Consider the following 18464-nt stretch of genomic DNA (forward strand, 5'->3'; position numbering starts at 1 on the left):
TTTTGGGGGAGAACATGAAACAGAAATAACCAAAGGTAAAAATCAGGTTTTCTATTCACTTGCCAAGGCTGGCGAAAAGAATATGGTTTTTGATAAAAAACATTATTACCATCCCTTTTTACTTCTTCGTGTTAAAATTTAATTTTATTGCTTATACATTTCCGGTGATAAATCTAAAAAACTAATTTTGGGGGAGAACATGAAGCAAAAATAACCAAAGGCTATAAAAATCAAGTTTTCTATGCACTCGCCAAGGCTGACGAAAAGAGTACATGATTTTTAATAAAAAGTATTGTTACCATCCTTTTTATTTTCTTCGTGTAAAAAATTAAATTATTACTTAAACATGATTTTCTTTATAATATAATTATTAACATAAAAGAAATATGGTAAACTATCCTCAAAGTATTCTCATACTTTCTTGTCCTCGAATGTTTTTATTTTAATTATTTTTCTATAATTGAGCAGATAAATGTGATGATCATAAATTTAAGCTATCACTACTCACAAGTTAAATCGCAAAATCATGAGTTTTGAAATTATTTATTAAAAATATTTTACTCGACCAATTATGCAAAAGGGAAAAAAATAATGTGTAATATGTTTGTACAGTAGAAAAAGAACAATAAGGAACTTCTCATTTTTATGATAAATGTGTGCAAGAAATATTTTTCTCCTACATTTTTTCCGGTCTCTTTGCTTTTAGGATGGTACTTGGATACGTATTCTCTTTTGAATGGTTATTTTGCTAATATACGAGATAGGTGATGGGAATATTGAAATAGATAGATGATTTATTTGTTACACTTTATTAGGAGTAAAAATGGAGAATTGCAGTTTACAAGCATTAAAAGGAGAGTTAAGTTTTGGATTAGCAGGAAAGTGGGAGAAAAGGGAAAGAAATAACAAAAAAAAGGAAAAAAAAGGTTGGAAGTAGCTGTAGAAAAGGGAGGAGTTTTTAACCGTTTCATTTCATGAAGTTTTTGAAAGATAAAAGGACAATTATCTAATGAAAGAATAAAAATCAAATACCTTGCATGTATTCAATGTATATTGGACTAAGAGACCATGTATTAAAACTCCCTACACAAATATTTAAAAGCATAAAAAATTAAAGTTCCTTTTATTCTTAAATTTTTAAAGAAAATCTAAATAATAAAAACACAATTCATCTAAAGAAAATACAATTTTTTTTTTCATAAAAAAGAACTATTATTAAATCTTTTGATGTTTTATAATCGCGCAAAGCGCGAGAAATTCACTAGTTTTTAAATAAAAACAAGTTTCACACATTCAGATTAGAGAAAACAAACAGTCTTAATTATTCAATATTCAGATCTTAATACACATCTTAATATTCAGATGTGTATTCAGATTAAGCCATTTTAATCTTAATACACATATTAATATTTAGAAGTATATTCAGATCCAATTGTCTTAATTTTAATAAAAATAAATGAAGCTTTAAAAGTATTTATGAAAGAAATTTAAAAAAAGTATTCGTGACATTCTTATTTATGTGGTTAGAAAAGTATGTTGTTAACGATACAATAAAATATTTAAAGTTACATTATTTTTAATAATAAAATGTGTTATTCTTCTTTTAAGCAAACTAAAAGGGAAAAAAGATGCCACATAAAACGAAAGAGTACTACTTTTCCTATTTTGATGAATGGATTAGACTTCCGCTACTAATTAGACACATGTTATTATTTTCGCAGTTTAGGTAACCAGTTATGCTAAAATATGCGATTGATACAGCAGAATATGTACGCAACACCTTTGTTGATCTTGATCCCTTATTTTTTTTTCCCTCACATTCCACCATAATGGAAATGTTTACCATACTTCAACGTAAAAACACCCTTCAATCCAAATAAATAAAGACAAAATTTTAGGAAGAGTATTTATGGCTAATGAATTTATCAGAATGTGAACAAAATGTGGATAGTAATTAAGTGGATGATCTCCTGGCTATTAGCCTATCCCTGAGAGGTTAATGAGTGTCCAATTATCTTTTATTCCGAGGAGTGTTAATTATAAATTCTTAGATTTTTCTTCAGGAAAGAAAAAGAGAAATGTATATTTTTAGCCGCTTCCAAAAATAATAGAGTTTGTTGTATATGTTAGGATGCTGGATACGGGATCCTCGTAGTAGACTGGACCATTATCCAGCCGACAGAGGGCAGTCTTTAGAAACAACAAGTTGGGAAAGTAAGAGAACACTTTGCGTTTTCTTATCTTCTTCCCGCCCTAGGAGTAGCACAAAAGGAGAGATTAACATTATTGACCTAATGATAAAGCAATGACACTTTCCTCGTTGGGGCTCCATGCACTGAGAAAAGGCTGACGCGACAGAAGATCGGCCACTAATTACAAAGCTCCAATAAGATATCGAGAGGGCTATCACAGTCAACTGTGAATTGATTACCCCTATTTGTAAACTCCTCTGTTCTTTTTTGGAACACAACCTGAGATACCCATAATCTTGTATACTTAGAATATATCTTCGATGTCATTTTGAAATGCTCGCATCAACCGTAATTTCACCTCCCAAAGAGCAAAGTTGACTTGTTGAGCGCATATGAGAAAGGGAGAGCAAGAAAATCAATAATGTCTTTCTTGTCCTTCTACTCAAGTTTAAGGGGCAAAGAAAAGAACTTTTTCTACTGAGAAAGAGAACGGTCAACACGAAGGTTCAAGACTTAGCTGAGCGTTAGCGAAGCAAGATTCTTATAGTGAGGCGCTTCGAGTTAGCGAAGCACTATGTGCTATAATATTGAGCCAAGGATGATCTTCCTACTCTATAGAAGTAGCCAACTGAGTTCTGAACAAATTAGCTCTTTGGTAATGGCTTAATCTATAGATAAAAGCCCTATAGTTGGAAACTACCATGTTAGGTTTGGAGAGAGATAAGACCGGTTATATAATAGGGGAAGTATATGCAAGCTTTTTCTTTCAATAGCTGGCCAAATGACTACCGGATCATCAGTCTACTCTATCTCAATTCACCATTTCGAATCTTATGCCGAAGGTATTTTTTTTTACCAGCTCCTTTTACATATACCGCAGTTGAAGCACCTAAAGGAGAATTTGGTGTCTTTCTGGTCAATAATAGAATTAATCGTCTCTACTATCGTAAAATAAGAGAACCTGGCTTTGCCCATTCACAAGGACTCGACTTTATGTCCAAACATCACATGCAAGCAGATGTGGTCACCCTCGTAGGTGCTCAAGATATTATATCTGGAGAGATGGATATATAGGGCTAGTAATTTCTCGATCAAGACCCTAGCTTTATTGCGAGCCAAAAATCCAATTTATACGCCCCCTTTCTTTATTTAAGAAGATTCTATCAAATTATCAACCCTGATGCGAAAAGGAGCAAACAAAGAGGAGTTGAAGACGGCTTAACAATAAGAGAGAACCCCCTCATCTCATGGCTAGAAATATCTATGTAGATGGAATTGGATTCATAGTGCCAGTTAGGGGTAGATATAAACTTTCATTCATCTTCTTCAATCATTTGGAATATCTATCATCTTGGTCTCGACCTTGTTGAGCTCTCCCTAATTGAAAGTTCCTACTTTGCTTCCCCTCCAATCATCTCTGACTCCCTAAGAAATAAGAGTACTTGGTGACCTAGATGTTTAGGGTCTTTCCTTACCTTAGCTAAGCTTTATGTCTCTTCAGCATTCCTATTCATCTTGTCTTGTCTTGGGCACCGCAGTGGACTAATTATCCTATATATAATATTTAATCTAAAGATTAAGAGGATAAAAGGTTTCTCTTCTATAGATTCAATTGGGATTGATTTTCAGGATCGAGCCCTTATCAGAGGTGTGCCTACCGACACCTGTTGAAGTCTTCAGCTTGTACGGTGTCTTCATTTATTTGCTCCATCTATGAAAGAAAACAATGGGTGAAAACTCTTTATTCTCTTCTACCACTATTTGTTTACTTCTTGCCTTCCCAAACTCCTACACTGGTGGAGTCAAATCTTAGAGTAAGCTCCTTTCCATGGGTAATCTTCGCAAGAGTTTAGGCACATAATTCAGTTTATGTTTGGGTTGCTACCGTACTCAAAGGTGAGGGGCTTCAAAAGTGGATACAATCGGTCTTAGAGGAGAGGCAAGGAAACTTGAGATCTGGGCAAAGTAATTTTTTTGTATATAGGCCTTCGTATAAGATATGATTTTTATTACTCCCTCTAAAGCTAGAAAAGAAAGTGGCTCTCTTTTTTCTAGCCTTCTTTTTATTTTAAAGGTATATAGTGCGTTCTAGCTTTCAGGGGATATTCAAGTTAAAATCTAGTACAAGGAGGAAACTATAGCTACCAGGTACAAAATAAAGTATGACTATAATAAATCATAGAGCAGTGAGGAGCATGCCCATCCCATTAGATATCATTTGAGCTTCTCCTTTCCTAAGATTCTAGACGTGGTACCAATGCGTGAACTTGATTACTGGTTTGACAGCTTTGTTGGCAAGTAAAGTAAAGTTGTCAAGTAATATGTATTCGACCTATCTATCGATTGAACCAGGGGATGGGATCTTGTTGACAGACATAAGAAGAGAGATTTAGTGGAACAATAGCTCTACTCATACTTCGACTTATGAAAAGACATAAGAATCCTATAAACGATGCAACATTTAGCAAGCCCTTGTTGGCATGTGAGGTGCCATGGAACACTGTCCATGGAAAGCATCTATCTATAGTGATAATGGTCCATAGCCTTGACTTGAGTCTCCGCCACATCTATTTCACGCTTTCTTGTAGCAATTGGTTAGGCTATGCCAGTTAGAACGTCTCCATATTTTTCGATTTTGATTAAACTAGGGAGGATCAGTATTGCTGGGGGAGACTGCTCTTCCTTAGTTGGCTTGTTAACCATAGTTTGTTGAAGGTTTCATTTTTTTTCCAGCTCTCCCAGCCAGTAACTTGCTAATCCAAGCTTGAAAGCACCTTGGTCACATCTATGTCCCTATTCTATTGTTCTAGTTAGGATGAAAAGAAAAAGATCTATCTTTTGCAGGAAGAATCACTCGAAAGCACGGTATGGGCCTTCCCTTTTTTTACGTCATCCACCACCTTGTCCTATTACTCTATCCAAATATCAACTTGTAATTTGGCGAATAAAGATTAGGAAATTCAATTAGAGAGGAGATTCCCATGAGCATCATGTCATAGGTAAAAGGAAACAAGGAGGCAAGCCTCCCATCCTGTTCTCTTTTTCTCCTTGAGTCGGATGAATCAAGGGTTCCAAACATTCTAAAAGTGATAGGTATGTCTAATTTCTTGGCATTCTCTAACTGTCTATGGCTTTATACCTGGATATAAAAGATAGAAAGAAAGTAGCTTCTTGTCTATGGTTCAATAAATAGGAATTCTAGTAATATAGTAAATATTAGAAGAACATAGGAATATGGGTCAATATAGAAGAAAGGGCATGATAGGCTAGTCTGATTCCAAGCCAATAAGCAGGGGGGATCAGTCTTATCAGGCGAGAAATTGTATTCACTAATAGAGCTTCCTACAATTACACCCTAGGAAAGTGCAAATGGCAAGTTGAATGGACTAGTTCTACTTAGTAGCCCAATCTACGCACCCCCTTTAAAATGCAAGTACACTTTAGCTACTAAGCTTCGAAACAACCCATAGGCTTACTTTGAAGTAAGAGCTCAAACTCAAGTATTAGAACGAGTCTTATTAGGTTTTCCCTAGAGGAAGGCTCTACCAACCCCCGTGAGTCCTGTCTTGTCCTCTTTTGCACTAGAACTCGAATACTAGGACACATAACTATAAGAGAGTAGATGCCAAAACAAGCTCCCTAAGGTCGCACCTAAGATTCGAAGGAATCTCTTGGGAACTAACTGCATACTTGAAGTTAGCTTGTATGCACATAGTGTTATATTATCATTGAATACTTCCTATAGGCGGCTAGAAATATGTTATTTGTATGGTCCATTCTAGTGACAACATTTCAATTCTTTTGCATTTATGTAGGAGCCATTTTTTTGCTTTGCTTGCCAGATTGATACACTTTCTTTTCTAAAAACCCTTCTCTCGTAGATCGTTACATTTCAGGCCAGTTATGATCGTTACAATTATAAAGTATATGGAAAAGAAGATTGTTCTTGTGGAGAAATGCCTACTTACTTGATCTTGCTGCTTTTAATTTAAGAGCAAGTCTGTCTAGGTTATTACTCTCTCACCTTTCAAAGAAGTTGAAATAGAAATGGTTAGGAAAGATCCCATGTACCTTGTTCAAGTTGCGAATCTCTTTTATTAGCTTTGAGTTCATTATTGTTCTTCTGGTTCTCCTTTAAAAGGGGTCATGTGGGAAAATCCCCAGCCCCCTACATACATTAAGCGACGACGACACAAATGAAGCAAACAATTTCTCATAAGAGAATAGAAAGTTACAAGATCTAAAGTGACTAGAAAAGAGACAGTGGAGAAGGAATGAGTGAAAACTATGTTGATTGCATTCAATTTATAAATTAGGAAAGATTAGACAGAATCTTACCAATCTAAATCAAAGTTTTCAATAGTGAAAGGCTGCCTTTATCGACGCATTTCTTAGGTTCATGTAGTCCAAATCTCTGCTTAGGAAAGACCTCCAAGTTTACTTTTTGCGAAATGGAAAATGGCTTTCTGTTAGAAAGTGATCGTCATAAATTTTTAGTTGGGAGCATTCTTTTGCAGCTAAGAGACATTATTTTTATATTTTCCAGTTATGAGCCATTGTTATGTGGTTCCTTTTGAGCAGTTTCTTTTATTATTTTTTTGATGATTTAAAGGAAAAAACTCTTTTCACTAAGGAATTGGGGCTTAGAGCTATGATCTATAACACATACGAAAGAAGGAAGAATGCCTTAATGGACGGGTATGCTAAAGAAAGGGAGTCACTTGCTGGTTTAGTGTGTTTGGAACTAGGTTGTTTAAAGCTACCCTTTCTTGAACAAAGAGAATTTGGGCCCAGATATTGGTGTATTTTGGCATGATTCTAAATATGCTATATAAACTAGGAAATTCAATAAGGAAAGATGGAATAAAAAAAGCTCTACTTCGGATAGCTGGGTCCATCAACCTCTTTCATTTACATGAGAGGGGACAATATGCTCTTAAGGAGCTTGGGCTACTTAACTGATAGGAATAGGGTATTGTTTCCACAATTGAAAGAGAATCTAAAGTAGGATTGAAAACATAATAAGATTGAGGAGCGGGGTAAAACCTTTCTCACAAGGAGCGGGTTTAGTTAAGAAACTCGAAAGATCTTAGTAGCCGAAGGAAAAGAAAGCAAAAGCGATTTTTGTAGTAGCAATTAACAAAACGGGAGCTGTGTAAACAGTGAAAATGGGGTTGTGGGAGAGAAATACAAGCGTCATGTAGCTAGGCGAAGCAGCCCGAATGCTGCACCCTAGATGGTGAAAGTCCAATAGGCGAAAGTATCACTAGATTAGGCTTTGATTGCGTTCCTGTTGAAGAATGAGCCGGCGAATCATAAGTAGTGGCTTAGGTAACGAAACACACCTAAGCCATAGCAAAAACGAGTTTTCATAGAGCAATAGTCACTGCTTATGGACCCGAACCTAGGTGATCTATCCATGATCCGAATGAAGCTTGGGTAAAACTAAGTAAAGGCCGATGTTGAAGAATCAACAAGTGAGTTGCGGTTAGGAGTGAAATGCCACTTGCACCCAGAGCTAGCTAGTTCTCCCCGAAATACATTGAGGTGTAATAGTTGACTGGACATCTATGGATAAAGAACGATTTCGATGCAGGTCGCAAGAGCGATACCAAATCAAAAAAAACTCTGAATACTAGATATGATCTTAAAAATAGGGAGGCAAGGTCTAGTGAGACGGTAGGGGATAAGCTTCATTGTCAAGAGAAAAAGAGTTTGGATCACCAGCTGAGGCACCTAAATGACCGCTCAGTGATAAAAGAGGTAGGGGTGCAGAGATAACCAAGAGGTTTGCTTAGAAGCTACCACCCTTGAAAGAATGTGTAATAGTTTATTGATCAAGGGCTCTTGCACCGAAGATAAACGGGGCTAAGCGATCCTGATGAAGCTGTGAGATGTCAAAATACATCTACAGAGATATTTTAATTCCTTGTTCACTCTTTCCAGTACTTTGTGAAAAATAGCAATTAGGAATATGGAATATATATATCTATAAAAATTTCTCAATGTTAGAATCATTTTTTTCATTGTTATTTGATACATTTCGGTCATTCACATTAATGAATTAGGTGAAAGGGCGGAAAAAGAGATTCGAACCCTCGATAAACAAAAGCCTACATAGCAATTCCAAGTGTATGACTTAAACCACTCGGCCATCTCTCCTATATAATAATTATGATCGAAAAATTGAGTGAATAACGAGTTAGTCGTAATCAATTATTGATTGGATAGGTACAATCAACCCATTTTAACTAGAAAAATAAAAAAATTTGCATTCCCTTCCGTTGACTGAAATGGTGAGAATCCTTATTTGATTTTTTTGAATATCCACATTCTTGTATTAGTACCGAATGTGTATATCAAAAGCTCAGTTTAAAATTTGAATTAGATATATTATTTTTTTCCAAATTTAAAAATTAGAGCAATTGAGGTTACACAATATCTCCGCCAGAAAAGAAAAAAATAAAATTTGAAAAAGTATTCTCTAAGGATAATGTAATTGAGTGAAACTTATTCTGTATCATACAAGAAAGGAATTTTATTTGTGTATATGCTCCCTGTAAAAAGAAATAAGGTAATCTATTCCATTACACATGTGGATCGGGTTAAAAAATCATACCTAGCCTATTTTGAAATCCTGAATATGCCAATAAAGAATTAATTGTACTAATCTACATATGTCTCTTTCCCATCAATCGACACGAGTTGAATTAATAAAAAACTTCCCTATTTGTTTATGAGAAATGCGAAACAAAAAAGAATGAAAAAAAGAGCCCTCGTTAGGAATGAAATTATTCTCCTTGTCCCCCATTTTTCACAAAAATTGGAGAGATGAATTAATATATTTATTTAATCCGTCAGGACTGATAGGGCTCCGTTGCACCTCATATTTTTTGACGTGAAAGTATGCCATAAATAAATTGATGAAAGCTCGGAAATGAGATGTTTCATCGCGTATTTTTGTATGTTAAAGTTTTATCGTAAGTTAATCGACGTAAGCTCGGGAATGAGATTATTTTGAGATTATAAGTATTATGCTATTTCAAGAAAGTGATAAGTAAATTCATGAAGGTGAGAGGGTAAGTAAATTGATGAAAATAAATTTCGTCGAAGTTTGGTATTTTGAGATAAAATACGGTCCGGGCTATAAATACTCGGTATTTATGGACGAGTTCCATACAAGGTACTACATGACCATGATAGTAAGGTGTATGAAGTGTGTTAAAAGTAAGTAGTATTCTAAGTAATTTGAGATAATTCTTAATTATGTGGATAATCGGATAATTATTGATATTAGTGGGAGATTAACCATGTAATTAAAGTTTGTGGATAAGTTGACTAAAGACCCCAACGTGGCAGCAACATAAGATCAACTAAGTGACTCTTAAATCACATTGCAAGGTGGCACATCTAAGGAATTTAATCGCTTATTCATTACAAAGAAGTGGGGCCCACACCCACTTAGTAAAAGACTTCTCAAAAATGAAAAAAAATGAAGCTTGAATCTAAACACAAGGTAACAGATGGAGCTCATAACTTTGAGAAATCTTATAAGACCTCTCCAACTTAAGTAGCGTGAGGATTTTCATAACATCTTCAACAAATTCAACAAGATTTCATGGCAATTCGACAAGATTTCATAGCATCTTACGCAATATGAGATTTTGCAATTATAATGGAGTACAGTGTTATCTTTCTCAAGAATATCATACGGAGTTTTTCCTACTCCGATCTTGCCGTGATATGTTTTGTCGCAATTAGCGTGTGTTAAAGGGATTGTCAAGAGGATCGACTCATGTATGTTTAGGTTATACCTTCTTTCTTTTTGGCATGATCTATACGACACAAACGAAATGAGCAAATGCACAACTTCCATAAATGACTCTATTCATAGAAGTATTAGAGGTGCCTATGTTCTTGAATTCTCATGTGTCTTATTATTACATCTTCTGTTCATGGGTCTCAGAAAATATGTAAGTTGATAAAGTTTATTTCATGATATTAATCAGAGGTATAATGGTATTATGATGTTTCAAAAGATTTTATTGATGTACTTCTCATGCATGACATTCATTTATACATGCACATTAACCCATGACCAGATGGCTTTATATACGCGTATATATGTATATATATGTATATGGGATATGGAAAAAGGTTACGGCGTTATATACGCACCACCACCTGATAAGCTAGTATACATTGATAATTTTGCCCACAGTGGCCGAGATGATATGATGGGATGCCCTCAGAGGCTTGATGATGTTATGTATACCTATACCTATGCATGACACGATATTTATACGCACGTGCATGACACTATAAATGTTTTAGAATTTACAAAGTTATTTAGACTTTGGGCGAAATTTTTTATTCCATGTTTCATCTATGTCTCTTATATATTGATCTTCATGCCTTACATACTCGGTACATTATTTGTACTGACGTCCCTTTTGCCTAGGGGCACTGCATTTTATGTCCACAAGTCCCGATAGACAGGTCGAGAGTCCTCCAAGTAGGCTATCAGCTCAGTGGAAGATGTTGGTGTGCTCCACTTGCTCCAGAGTTGCTTATTGGGTCAGTATAATTAGGACATGTATTGATTGGTATAACAGGGCCCAGTCCCAACCTTTATGATACTTATGTACTCTTAGAGGCTTGTAGACAGATGTCATATATACAAATACTTGTATGGCCTTGACGACCTGTGTTTTGAGTTTACAAATGATCACATTGGCCTTATAGGCGCGTATGTCATGTATATAAGTTTATAAATTAGGCTGGGTCGTTCTATGTCGAATATTCGCTCATGTTTATTCTACTTATCTCACGACAGCCTCTTCGGCTCATTTACCTATGATAACATGATACGAAAAGATACGTTATATTGGTACTCGGTTGAGTAAGGTATCGGGCGCCCGTTGCAGCCCATTGGTTTGGGTCGTGACAGGCTTGAACCTACAACTTTCGCCTTGATAGGCGCTTCTTAGACCGATTGAACTACAATGCTCGAAAAATTAGGTGTATAGCCCAATATCAATTTAGATTTGACCCATTTAGTTTCACTGTATTGTAACAAAGACACGAATAATATACTTTATTATTATTATTATTATTATTATTATCTAAGTATATATAATTATTATTAAAATAAAATATAGTACTCTCATAGTGGACTAATTCATGAATTGAATTAAATGGGGCTTTAAAATTTAATCAATTTGAACTAAAGATTCACGCTCTTTAAAAACCCTATATGAAGAAGAAAGAGACTTAAGTCATCGCTTCCAATCCGATAAAGACATTTTTTCTTTTCCACGAAAGTTCATCCTAATAATTATTGCAGAGGATATAAATATGGATATGAAATAAAAAGGTAACCACCTGGAGAGTCATTTTTAGCTTTTAAGTGGAATGTTCATTATCACAATAAGCAGACGACTAGACAACTTTCTCGCTACAAAGTATAATCTTCTCATCTTTCATTCTTCATATTTTATATCGTGGGACATAGATATTTTAGATACCCCCTTTTATTATGAATTGCCAAAGTCTTCCTACTTCTCCATTGTCAAAATTAGATCAGAAAAATAAGAAATCAATCAAAATGGACCTAACTTGAATCATGACTATATAAGCTATTATGATATTAAGAGATATCATTCGTGAAAGAGGACCTTTGATTTCCTTGGATCATGTATGAATTTGTCGTCCAAAAATCTGATTTTTCATGGATGCTCTATAGGAATATATCACTATTTCTTTCCTCCACTGATAAAGATTCATAGCGAGTCACAAGAGTTTTTTTTTAAAAAAAAATCCTTTTTCTTTTCATTGTAATGCAATGCAAGAGTTCACAAATAAGTTTGTTTCTGTGATAAAAAGAGCTTTTATCTTATGTGAAATTTATGAAAATCCAAAATGTCGATAACATTAAAAGACGACCTACGACATGCCAGATGCATATGATCGGTATATCTTTGAAAGCTCAGAGGGAGAGAATAAACGGTCTTCTTGAGGGCTACATAAGTCACTTTAGTGAAAACCAGAAAGACTTACGATGTTGGATGTTACTCAATCCCGCTATAACTTAATAACCAAAAAGTTCTGTGTCGAACTTCAGCCCCTTCGAGTGGCCACGTGGTAGCATCCTCTGACGCCCCACACCAATGCGGCAAGAGGGGGCGTGCCTATTAGCCTACTTTGCCAATAGATGGCAGGAGCACAACGACCTTAGCCCAAACCTACCTAAACAACCTAAAGGGTTGGCTCGGCTTTAAAGTAGACCTTGTAGAAAAGCAGAGAAGAAAGGTAGCCTATAGACTCAAGCGACCAGCACAGTGAAAATGAAGCCCGTATTCCATGTGAGTCAGTTGACTTCAATTAGACAAACTTCTCCCAGAGAGGAACGTGCCCACGAGGGCACCACCAGATGTTGTAGATAAACCTACTAAAGAAGAAATTTACTACATCATAGTTGACCTCACCATCGGCTAGCCCATACATCCATTGCACGAGTGGAATAATACTTAGTCAAGTAGAAAGGAACAAGGTTTTACGGCGCGATCACTATATCTTCGATTTTTTTCTCTCTACTCTATGGAAAGAGGAGATGATGCATAGCATGGTATACCAAATCATTTAGTCAACAAGATATGTGTATGTATGTGTGTGCGTTTGTGTGTATGTGTGTGTATATATATATAGGGACGGAATAACTCCGAGACTAGAAACCTGAATCCAAATAGTTTAGAGGCTTCAAGGAAACCGAAGGAAAGCCTTCGGAAATTCCCTACAAAGACATGGAATGATGTGTACCATTGATGCCGTACGAAGCTCCGAATAGAAAAGGACATCTTGGTACTTCTTGGATTTGAAAGAAGAGATACTTCCAGATATGATTGACAAGAAATAAGGGCCCGCAGACAAGACAAGCCTAAGTGCTGAGACTCCAGAGAATGACACAAACATTGCCCCAGACCTATGCGACATGAAATTGATCTGCCGTCGTGACCTATTCGAGATGACAGAAATTCCGGTCGAAAGGACAAATTAGCCATGCACCGAGCCAGCATGGAACCAAAGACATCCAATTCAGTAACTACCATTCTAGGCCAAAGCTCGTTGATTATATCTTCAGTGTGAACATGGCGGAGTTAGTAGTAACACTCAAAGACATGGGGGACAAGGTAAGATGGCCGAAAGAGATGAGGATAGACTCGAGCAAGCGAAGTCAGGAATTCTGGAGTGAATTCCATAATGATCACGACCATAAACTTCAGATTGTAGGCTCCTCCAAGACGAGATTGATCGTTTACTAAAGAAAGGATACCTGACTGAACTTTTCAATGAAAAGGCAAAGTTGTCATATATGAAGAACATGAACAAAGGAAATTCACCAAAGATCCTGACCTCTAAGTGAATAATAAATGTTATCTTTGGAAGTGATGAAGTGAATAGAGTAACCTTCACAGCAGCCAAGCTGTTTACAAAGATGTCTATCTCTCATGAAAAGCACACTCGGCAAACACTGATTAGGAAAAACATAACTTTAGATGATGATTGTTGATACCTAATTTTTTCCAATATATTTTTATAGACATATATACTTTGAAAATAGAATATATATGCATGCAAAGGGTTTTATAATTTTTTTTTAATAATTTTAAAGGCTTTAAAATGATTTAATTCTTCCCCTTGTACTTATAAAATTTCCAATAATTATCCTTCAAATTATTGTTGTGAAAATTTAGCCATCTAAATCCTATATTTAGGCTAAAATATTGCTTAAGTATTTTTTGTGCATTTTTTATAATTGCATTTGCATTTTTAAAAACTAATTTGCATATATTTGCAATACTAGCCCTATTAACGGATAATTACGTTTATATGCATAAAAAAATCTTATATATTTTTAAAATATTAAATATCTATTTTAAATCATTTTGGCATATGAAATTATTTTTTATAAATCATCCATTATTTATTATAAATTATATATGGTTAAATTGGCTATTTAAAACTTAGTCAAATTGTATTTCAATTTTAGCCTAAATTCAACCCAATACCCCAACCTTGAATTACCCGACCCAGGCGCCAAACACATCCTACCAGACCCAAAACCCATTAGATCTTGGCCGTTGATCTTTTAGATCAATGACCCTCGTTTGTTCTTTCCTTTTTAATTCCAAACGACCCCCTAACCCTAATCATTTCTCCACATCCGCTGCCCTAAGATCCTCTCCTCTCTAAAAAAACTCTCAACCTAACCCTAATCTTCAACCGTCGACCTCCCATCTCCGGTCATCTCCGGTGGCCTCTCATTGTCTCTTAAGCCTCCAATGGCTTCTCTCATGCCATGCTTGCCTTCTCTATGGTCTTCAAGGGCCTAGGGCCATGCCGACTTGCATCTAGGGTTCATCTTCTACCTATTCCTGGCTATTCCAGTATGATTCCAAGTAGAATCATTCTATGTTTGCCACGATCTGTGAGTTTCTGGACAAGTTTCTTCGTCTCTATATGGGTTCTTCCTAAACCCTAATTTCTTTTCTATACCTCCTAGATCTGTACAGATCTAGGACAATCTGAGTTTGTTTCTTGAATGTTTTACACTGTCCTTGAGGATTTTTTACAAGAATCATGTGGTCTCAAGTGTTTTTCATCTTCTCCTAAAACTAGAGTTTTCATAACTTCTTTTTAAAACCTTGTTTAATTGATTCTTTGTGTTTAAACTTCTATTTTCTCACGTATCTTGACTGATTCTATGAGTTTACTACATCTTTAACTCATTTATGTTAAAAGCCCTAATTTTTAGGGTTCTTTGTTGGTTCTAATATATCAGCATGACTGACCGGTTCTCGTTTTTGAGTTTCTGTGATTTCTCGTGACTATCTTGCCTTGATATGTTTTTACTGAGTTTCTTAGCCTGAATTTACACTGATTCTATTTGCTTATGTTCATCTTGACTGTTTACATCAAGACTTGCTTCTTTCTCACTGAATTAGTATTGTTTGACTCTTATGTTGGCTAGAGTTGTATGTCGACTCTTAACTATCCATGTCTTACTTTATTTATATGCTAAATGCTAACTCTTTTCATGACTTTATCTTTGATTGATTCTGAATTCCTTATTTCTTGGTTGAATTTGAAAACTTTCCTTTAAACCTTCGATTCTTACCTTCGTACTCAATATGATCGATTTGCTTGCCTAAATTAACTTTCCCTTACCTTGTCTGCATTGTTACTTGATTCTTACCAACTATCTCGTTAATTAGAATTTTCTAAACTTGGCCCTAATTGTTTACCCTATACCTATTGTATTTGAAGTCTGTCTTTATTGGCCGTACACTGATTTCTTTCCTTATTTGTTATTTAACTCCTTTATTAAAGGGAAGTATTTACACTAATTAGTACATAGTTCCATAATTATTGCTGAATTATGATTCTTGCCTTATTTTCTACCTGTTTTCAAACTAGAAGTACCCTGCTCTTTCATTAACACAATAGACGAGCACATTGGTTCAAAACCCTCTCACACTCAAAATGTTTTTACTCTCTCTCTTTGGTTACTTGCTATTATTCTGATTTAGCCGGCTGCAAGCGAAGGCTAACTATTGTGCTCTCGTATTCCTCACTTTGTGTTTAGTATCTCTCTACTGGTATGTTCTGATTTCAATGCAAGTCCCAAAACCAATATGTTTCTTTTACTGCTTCAGTTTACCATGTTTCTAATTTTTCTATCTATGGTTCTGTTGTTTAACATGTAATTGACATGTTTACATTACTGCTTCATCTAGCATGCTAGTCTAACTTCCTTAGGGCCTTTCAGGACATGTTCTACCCCCTAGTAGTCTGTCTCAACATGACTCTACCCTGTTTTGAATGCTTGTCTACTTGTTATCCAGTTTTGATATGCAAGCTAATTTGTCACTTTAAATGGCTGATTCTATGATTGTTTCTGAAACTCCTATTGTGTTGGTACCAATAGCTATACCCTAATCCCTTAAACTATGTGCTCTATGTGTCTCCAATTCCCATTCCCCTGTGTGAAGGACTGTTATTTGAGTGTTGCTGAACTTGTTTGACTGACCTGCTGTTTATTTAATTACACCACTATTTTCAAAAGCTGTTTTACTAAACAACTCTCTTGTTTACAAAATTATTTCAACTAAGTCTCTTTTTACACTTCTTTCCTGCTAAAACCTTTTCAAAACTATGTCAAACGCTCTCACTCCATTCTTAGATCCTTAAGTTCTGCCCCTCCAGTGTGTGAATGCCTTGGATCCCTATGAGATCCCTCTGAACTCTAATGTACAGGAGCTGGCTCTTCCACACTGCACTTACTCAGTTCTGGTTATAAAGTCTAGGTGAGAGCACTGCCCGGGATCCTTGAGATCCTTAGGGAACTCTGGCGCACCTAGACAATGGTATTGTCTATGTAATTTGGCATTTGAGGCTATAGGAGGTTTGGGGAAATCATTTGGGCCCATTTTCAGGCTCCTTATAGTGTAACTTCTTGTTTTCTTTTCTACTTATGTAATTCATGCAGTATTGGTCTGCAATAATTTGTTATAAACGAACATTGGGGGTTGGCTAGTGAAAAAGGGAGGGTAGTCATATATGTTATCAATATCAATGGGTAGAAACCACGCCTTAGGTTTACATTTCCCATATGTGCATTAGAATCCATGTTTAGGAAAAATATATTCCAAGCATGTCATGCATTAGATATCATGTTCTTAGGTTTACTGTTTCAGCATCTCGCTTGACATTGTTTCATCACTTAGAAAACCTACTTTAGTCTAAATAACAACACTAACATAAAATTGTCGCTCTTGCACACTTGACAGTATGATGCTATAACCTTTATGCATTTAGAAATCCTGCTTTTAGGAAATTCTACAATCATGTTGTGCATTTAGAAATCTTGCTTTAGGAATCTTGCATATCAATCACTCTATACCTTATGTATGCATATTAGATACCATGTTTAGGTTCTCATCCTCACTGAGCTATGCCTAGTTAAACTACTGATGCATGTAAAGGAATATACACAGTCTCATCCTGCGTTAAACAAATTAGTAATAACCCTGCATCTTTGTAACACCTGGAACAGCATGCTCTTAGGCAAAAATGACTTTTGAAGTTCTAATGGTTCTCAAAATGACCGTGCACTGTCCCACGCCTAGGCAAGCCTTAGGTATTCAACTCTTATATAATTGGAAACTACTTTTTGTGTATACTGCCTAATGATAAACGAGCTTAAAATCAGTAGACAAAATGTTTAGGGCCCTGTTTCTGGGTTACAAAATAAGGACTGCATATCTCATGTGTTCTAATATTCGCCTAGACAACATGTCTTAGGATACTGTTTAACAATATTGCCCTTATTTGTGTTATAGTCGTGCTTTTTACATGCATTATCTGTGGAGGTGAACCTGAGCCTATTATCTGCTACTTCATACTTTTATCTATTGAAGTCCTATGTGTTCTTGCTTGTCACCTTAGTATTTTCTCCTTTAAACCTTAGGGGTCTATCTAGAACTGCTATAGGTAGAGGTCCTAAATACCTCCAGGACCACTAAGAAGGGACGAGTAACAGCACACAATAGAGATCGCTAACCAACACTCACTTTAATAATTGCTAAGGTGTAGGAAGTGTAGATATGGGATATGATGACTACGCGCTAATGCCACGTGTAGCCCCTCATTGAGGAGTATTTACCGGGCTTTGCGTGGGGTGATCCTGTAGGCTAACCAACCTAGGACCCCTCTTTTCCCCAAATTCCTTTTGTTTAAAACGTTGTTTTATATGTACACAACTTGTTCAAATCCTTTGTCTTACTATTTGAGTCATATAATGTACAACGTGCTTTATCTGCAATTTTGTTAATGGACTAGTTCATAAGTATAATTTCGGTTGGGACCCACCGTTGTGGACCGAGAGGGGTGCCTAACACATTCCCCTCGAGGTTATTTCGAGCCTTTACCCTAAATCTCTGGTAATGTAAACCAATCCAAGAGTTAATCGCTCTAGGTGCCCTAACGTACCATAATTCGTTAGGTGGCGACTCTTCAAAATACCCAATTGCCAAAAGAAAATGAGTTACTACCCCCATAAATGTCGAAACCCAGACCTTTCTTCCCCGCAAAAAAGGAGGGAAAAAAGGGGGCGTGACAGTATGGCGACTCTGCTGGGGAGTACCTTTAGGCTCTTACCATAACGAACTTATTTTTTATGAATTAGTCCAAGCATGCTTTATCCCGTACTCT

This window comes from Nicotiana sylvestris, chromosome 9 (assembly GCF_000393655.2).
Source record: "Nicotiana sylvestris chromosome 9, ASM39365v2, whole genome shotgun sequence".
NCBI classification, from domain to species: domain Eukaryota; kingdom Viridiplantae; phylum Streptophyta; class Magnoliopsida; order Solanales; family Solanaceae; genus Nicotiana; species Nicotiana sylvestris.